Source organism: Camelus bactrianus, chromosome 2 (genome assembly GCF_048773025.1).
Source record: "Camelus bactrianus isolate YW-2024 breed Bactrian camel chromosome 2, ASM4877302v1, whole genome shotgun sequence".
NCBI lineage: Eukaryota > Metazoa > Chordata > Mammalia > Artiodactyla > Camelidae > Camelus > Camelus bactrianus.
Window position 1 is genome coordinate 37,263,673 of NC_133540.1, and position 6,546 is coordinate 37,270,218.

Sequence of the window (6,546 nt, forward strand, 5' to 3'; positions counted from 1 at the left end):
ACAAGGTACTTGCTAATACATCTCAGGGCACCACCACCGTCACCACCCTCGGCATTCTGTGGGGGCACCAGCAGGATCAGTATCCATCTTGGTTATTGTTTTGAGGGAATCCTTAGACACCTCTTTGCTTTTGATCATTAGCCTGTTTAGATGTAAATAAACACATAAATATATAAATAATTTTTAAATGCTCAGACATAAGTTTTATAGACTTTAGAAACAAAAGCACATCAGATGGGCCGCCGCGCCGCCGTAGCCCTCCAACGCCAGCGCCGCCTCTGGCTTGCCGAGCTCCAGCCGAAGGAAAAGAGGGGTAAGTAAGGAGGTCTCTATACCATGGCTCGTACAAAGCCGACCGCCCGCAAATCGACCGGTGGTAAAGCAACTGGCTACAAAAGCCGCTCGCAAGAGTGCGCCCTCTACTGGAGGGGTGAAGAAACCTCATCGTTACAGGCCTGGTACCGTGGCACTCCGTGAAATTAGACGTTATCAGAAGTCCACTGAACTTCTGATTCGCAAACTTTCCTTCCAGCGTCAGGTGCGGGAAATTGCTCAGGACTTCAAAACAGATCTGCACTTCCAGAGTGCAGCTATTGGTGCTTTGCAGGAGGCAAGGAAGGCCTATCTGGTTGGCCTTTTTGAAGACACCAACCTGTGTGCTATCCATGCCAAACGTGTAACAATTATGCCAAAAGACATCCAGCTAGCACGCCGCATACGTGGAGAACGTGCTTAAGAATCCACTATGATGGGAAACATTTCATTCTTTAAAAAAAAAAAAAAATCTCTCCTTCCTGTTATTGGTAGTTCCTAACGTTTGATATTTTTTTCCATGGGGTCAAAAGGTACCTAAGTATATGATTACAAGTAGAAAAATAGGGGACGGAAATCAGGTATTGGCAGTTTTTCCTTTTTCATTTGTGTGTGAATTTTTAATATAAATGCAGGACATAAAGCATTAATGCAAGTCAAAATGTTTCAGTGAACAAGTTTCAGCAGTTCAACTTTATAACAATTATAAATAAACCTGTTAAATTTTTCTGGAAAAAGAAGAAGCACATCAGATGGAAACATTTTCAAACATCCAACAGGAAGAGATAAAGCATGTTTGTTTTTTCTAAAAGTAACTATTCCGGTAGCATATTCCTTAGGATGAAATACATTCCAGATCTTCGTCATTAGAGAAACGGTCAACAATTTGAATCATGTCTTTTTGTGAAAGAAGACTCAAAGTCTTTTAATTACTCTGCCAGGAGAGAACCAGTGAGTCATCTGAACAGCACAAAGCATGTTCATGGTCACTCTCTGTGATGCTTTTTTTTTAAAGGTCCACAAGTTTTCTGAAAGGCCCCCATACACAGCTGTGTCTCCAACCTCCGGAGGCTTGAGCGATTGCCTTTGGACATGAATGGAGCAGAACTTCCGAGCTAACTGAGAAAAGGCCCTGGGGCTTCAGCAGGGTTATCTCAGGGCGCTTGCTCTGTGCATCTTCAGCCACCCTAAGAGAAGGCTCGCTACCCTGAGGCCACCATGTGGAGATACCAGAGAGGAAGAGATGCTGGAGGAGGATCAGCTGTTTGGTGTCCCCTCCCTGCTGTTAGATGACAGCAGACCTGCCTCGCTGGACCACTCTCCCATTCCCGACCCACCACAACAGTGACAGATAACACGTGGCTGTGGCTTTACCTACTAGGTTTTGGAGAAATCTGTGCTGCAATAGATACTATCCATATATTAACTCATTCATTCTCACAATAACCCTACGAGTTATTGTCAGCCCCCTTTTAAAAATGAGAGGACACTGAGGCCTTGAGAGGCTTCACCATTAGAATATCTGGGATTCAGTCCCCAAGTAGTTGGACCTCAGAGTCTATGCGCAGTGTCCACAGCTTTTTGGAAAGAAGACAAATGCAAGGATCAAAGGCAACGAAAGTGACAGGTCCCCGGGAGAAACCAGATGTGGAAGGTGAAGGGAAGCCTCAAATAGAGCCCGGAGGTTTTGAGGAAATGTAGGGAAAAAAGAGTTCAGGGAGGAGGATTATGAGTTTGGATTTTGACATGTTTCATTTGGGTGTGCCACTGGTACCTCAAAAAGAAGATGGAACACAGGGATTCAGGGGCAAAGTCAAGGCCCTGGAAGTGGGTTTGGGAATCAAGTGCTGTCTGAAGATATCATAATGGGAAAGGCTGTTCAGCCAGAAGAGAAGAGGAAGCAGGACGAAGGCTTAAGGGGTGCTTCCGCATCTGGTTTATGATACACATGACCTTTTGTGATTAAGTTCCTATGTCTTCAGAATTTAAAAATGTGTGTTATTCAGCATCTGTGGATACAATGGGACAACAGACTCCATGAAGCAGACAACACTGACTAATCTTATATTTGCAGAACAACTTTATGAATTGCTGGCTTGAGAAACTGGATGTTCTCTGTCAATAAGCCAAAACTGCAGCAGACGCAACAGAGACTGGCAGAAATAAATGCCAGGAATACTGATAAACCACTTATAGACCTCAAGTGTCCCACAGAATGAATATATTCATTCCAGGTGAATATCTGGGTTTTAGGAGACCTGATATCTTTTTCACTTTAGTGGACCCTCTTTAAGAAAATGATTACATGACATCAAAAACAAAGGTAACGAAAGCAAAAATAAACAAGTGGGACTACATGAAATTAAAATGCTTCTGCACAGCAAAGGAAATCGTCAACAAAATTAAAAGGCAACCTACAGAATGGGAGAAATTTTGCAAACAACACATACAATAAGGGGTATTTAAATATTTGCCAATCACATATCTAATAAGGGGTTAATATCCAAAATATACAAGGAACTCATGTAACGCAATAGCAAAAATAAATAAATAACATAATTTAAACATAGGAAAAGGGCCTGAATAGACATTTTCCCAAAGACTTACAAATGGCCAACATGTACATGAAAAGGTGCTCAGTATCACTAATCATCAGGGAAAAGCAAATCAAAACCACAATGAGATAATACCTCACACCTAACCTAGGATGGTTATCAAAAAGACAAGAGACAGCAAATCCTGGCAAGGCTGTGGAGAAAAAAGGATCCTTGTACACTGATGCTGGGAATGTAAACTGGTACAGCAACTATGGGAAACAGTATGGAGATACCCCAAGATATTAAACATAGAACTACCGTATGATCCAACAATCACACTTCTGGGTATACAAAGGAAACAAAACCATTATGTCAGGGAGGCACCTATACTCCCATGTCCACTGCAGCCTTTAGCCACAATTGCCAAGGTATGGAAACAACCTAAGTGTCCACTGGCGAATGAAAAAAGAAAATGCCACACAAATACACACACACACACACACACACACAGAGGAATATTATTGTCTTAAAAAGAAGAAAATCTTGCCATTTGTTACAACATGGATGAATCTGTAGAGTGTCATGCTAAGTGAAGTAAGCCAGAGAAAGATAAATGCTGTATGGTATATTCTTCTGTCAACATCCTAGTGAAAGTTCTTTCTTCTAGGCTATTACAGTAACCTGACTGGCCACCATGGCTCCATACCCACATATCCTTTCCCTTGCCACTGGAATTTCTCACATAAATCTGATGGTCTCACTCACTACCTTGCTTAAATGTTTTCATTGGTTACCCGCTGCCTAAATAGTAAAGCTCAAATGTTTCTGTGTGGCTATCCTCTTTTCCCCTTCCCTTCTTCAAAATTCCTTCTTCCCCAAACGTGGAATTCCCTATTTGATCTTTTCTTGGCTATTGGCCTTGGGCTGGGCACCTGACTCTATCCAGGCCATCCTAGAAATTTTGATCTGGGACTGATAATCAGTCAGTTTCTCTTTGGATGCCTGCAACAAGCAAAAATTCAGAAACAGTCAGTGGTCATGTTTTCTGCCAACTGAACCAGAAAAGTGGAAGTGAAGTAAGTTAGAAAGAGAAAGAAAAATACCACAAGATATCACTTGCATGTGGAATCTAAAACAACAACAAAAAAAAAACAAACAAAGACAAACTTATTTATAAAACAGGAACAGACTCACAGACATACAAAACAAACTAATGGTTAACAGTGGAAAAGGGGGTGGGAAGGGATAAATTGGGAGTTCAAGATTTGCAGATACTAACTACTATATATAAAATAGATAAACAAGTTCATACTGTATAGTACAGGGAACTATATTCTTATAGTAACTTACAGTGAAAAAGAATATGAAAACAAATATATGTATGTTCAGGTATGACTGAAGCATTGTGCTGTACACCAGAAATTGACACAACATTGTAAACTGACTATACTTTAATTAAAAAAAAATATATATATATAGAGAGAGAGAGAGAGAGAGAGAGAAGTTCAGTTACAAAAGAGAGAAAATGAAGGTGTGCAGCAAAGCTGAGCCCAAAAGTAGGACACTGAGTGCTCAATCCCAGCTCTCCTTTGGGTCCAGCTGCATCCTTGTCCTAGAGTCTCACGTTGCACAAGTCAGATTCTTGGCAATAAATTCCCCTGTAGGTGCATTTGAACTGAGTTTCTGACACTTGCACCCAAGTGCGTCCTAATTCCACTGCCTATGGCAACTTGGTGGTTCAACTACAACCCGCCTTGCGAGCTTCATTTCCCAGGTTCTGACCACCCCTTCATTTCACTGCACATTCACTCCTCTGCATCAGAGCCACAAGATCACACCATTCTCTGTGCTCACTGTCCTTTGTATTTGTCTCTTTAATTACATTTACCACATTATATTACAGAATTCCCATTTGTTAATATATTATTTTATAATGACAAATGCTTGATAAATCAGGTTATTTCAACAGACGAAGTGAATTAGTATTTGCCCCCAAAAGACTTGTCCAAATTACTGTCTTATTATCCAATTTAAAAAAGCAGTCTTTCCTTCAGACAATACTACAGAGCTACAGTAATCAAAACAGCATGGTATTGGCATAAAAACAGACATATGGATCAATGGAATGGAATAGAGAGCCCAGAAATAAACCCACACAACTATGGTCAATTAATCTTCGACAAAGGAAGCAAGAATATACAATGGAGAAAATTTAGTCTCTTCAGCAAATGGTGATGGGAAAACTGGATAGCAACATGTAAATCAGTGAAGTTAGAACATTCTCTCACACCATACACAAAAACAAACTCAAAATGGCTTAAAGACGTAAATATAAGACAAGATACCATAAATCTCCTAGAAGAAAACATAGGCAAAACATTCTCTGACATAAATCTTAGCAATGTTCTCCTAGGACAGTCTACCCAGGCAACAGAAATAAAAGCAAAAATTAACAAATGGGACCTAATTAAACTTATAAGCATTTGCACAGCAAAAGGAAATCATAAGCAAAACAAAAACACAATCTATGGAATGGGAGAAAATATTTGGAAATGATGTGACTGACAAAGGCTTAATTTCCAGAATCTATAAACAGCTCATAGAACTTAATAACAACAACAACAACAAAACCCAATCCAAAAATGGGCAGAAGACCTAAACAAGCAATTATCCAATGAAGACATACAAATGGCCAATAGGCACATGAAAAAATGTTCAAAATTGCTAATTATCAGAGAAAGGCAAACTAAAACTACAGTGAAGTTATCACCTCACATCAGTCAGAAGGGCCATCATTCAATAGTCCACAAATGATAAATGCTGGAGAGGGTATGGAGAAAAGGGAACCCTCGTACACTGCTGGTGGGCATGTAGTTTGGTGCAGCCGTTATGGAAAGCAGTATAGAGACTCCTCAGAAAACCAAAAATAGACTTACCATGTGATCCAGCAATCCCACTCCTGGGCATCCCCAGATGGAACCTTAACTCTTCAAAAAGACACATGCACCCCAATGTTCCTAGCAGCACCATTTACAATAGCCAAGACATGGAAACAATCTAAATGTCCATCGAATGATGACTGGATAAAGATGCTGTAGTATATTTATACAATGGAATACTACTCAGCAATAAAAAAAGAATAAAATAATGCCATTTGCAGCAACATGGATGGACCTACAGATCGTCATTGTAAGTGAAGTAAGCCAGAAAGAGAAAGAAAAATACCTATGATATCACTCATATGTGGAATCTAAAAAAAGAGAAAGAAAAAAAAGGACACTATGAACTCATCTACAAAACAGAAACAGACTCGCAGACATAGTAAACAATCATGGTTACCGGGGAAAGGGGGTGGGAAGGGATAAATTTGGGAGTTTGAGATTTCGAAATGTAAGCTACTATATATAAAAAGATTTAAATAAATAAATAAATAAAAGCCAAAAAAAAAAAAAAAAAGCAGTCTTTCATGAACAATGTAATTTTGCGTTTGAACAATAGAGTGACTTACATATGAAATACAGTATGAATTTCAGAGGCCCCAGGTCCCAATCCACATTTTCCTAAAGGGCCTAAATCAGTAATCTGCATGTAGAAATGATCATCTTAAACCCACCATGTATTTCTTTTTCTTCTTTCTCATATATTTTATAGTTATTCATTCTGCTAAATTCATTTACCTGTAAATCTAGAGATGTCA

The 6,546-nt window shown here is 39.6% G+C and overlaps 1 pseudogene; it reads left to right on the top strand.

Moving 5' to 3' along the window:
* Nucleotides 1-321: 321 nt before the first annotated feature.
* Nucleotides 322-1,057, top strand: LOC105068695 (histone H3.3A-like; annotated as a pseudogene).
* Nucleotides 1,058-6,546: the final 5,489 nt, after the last annotated feature.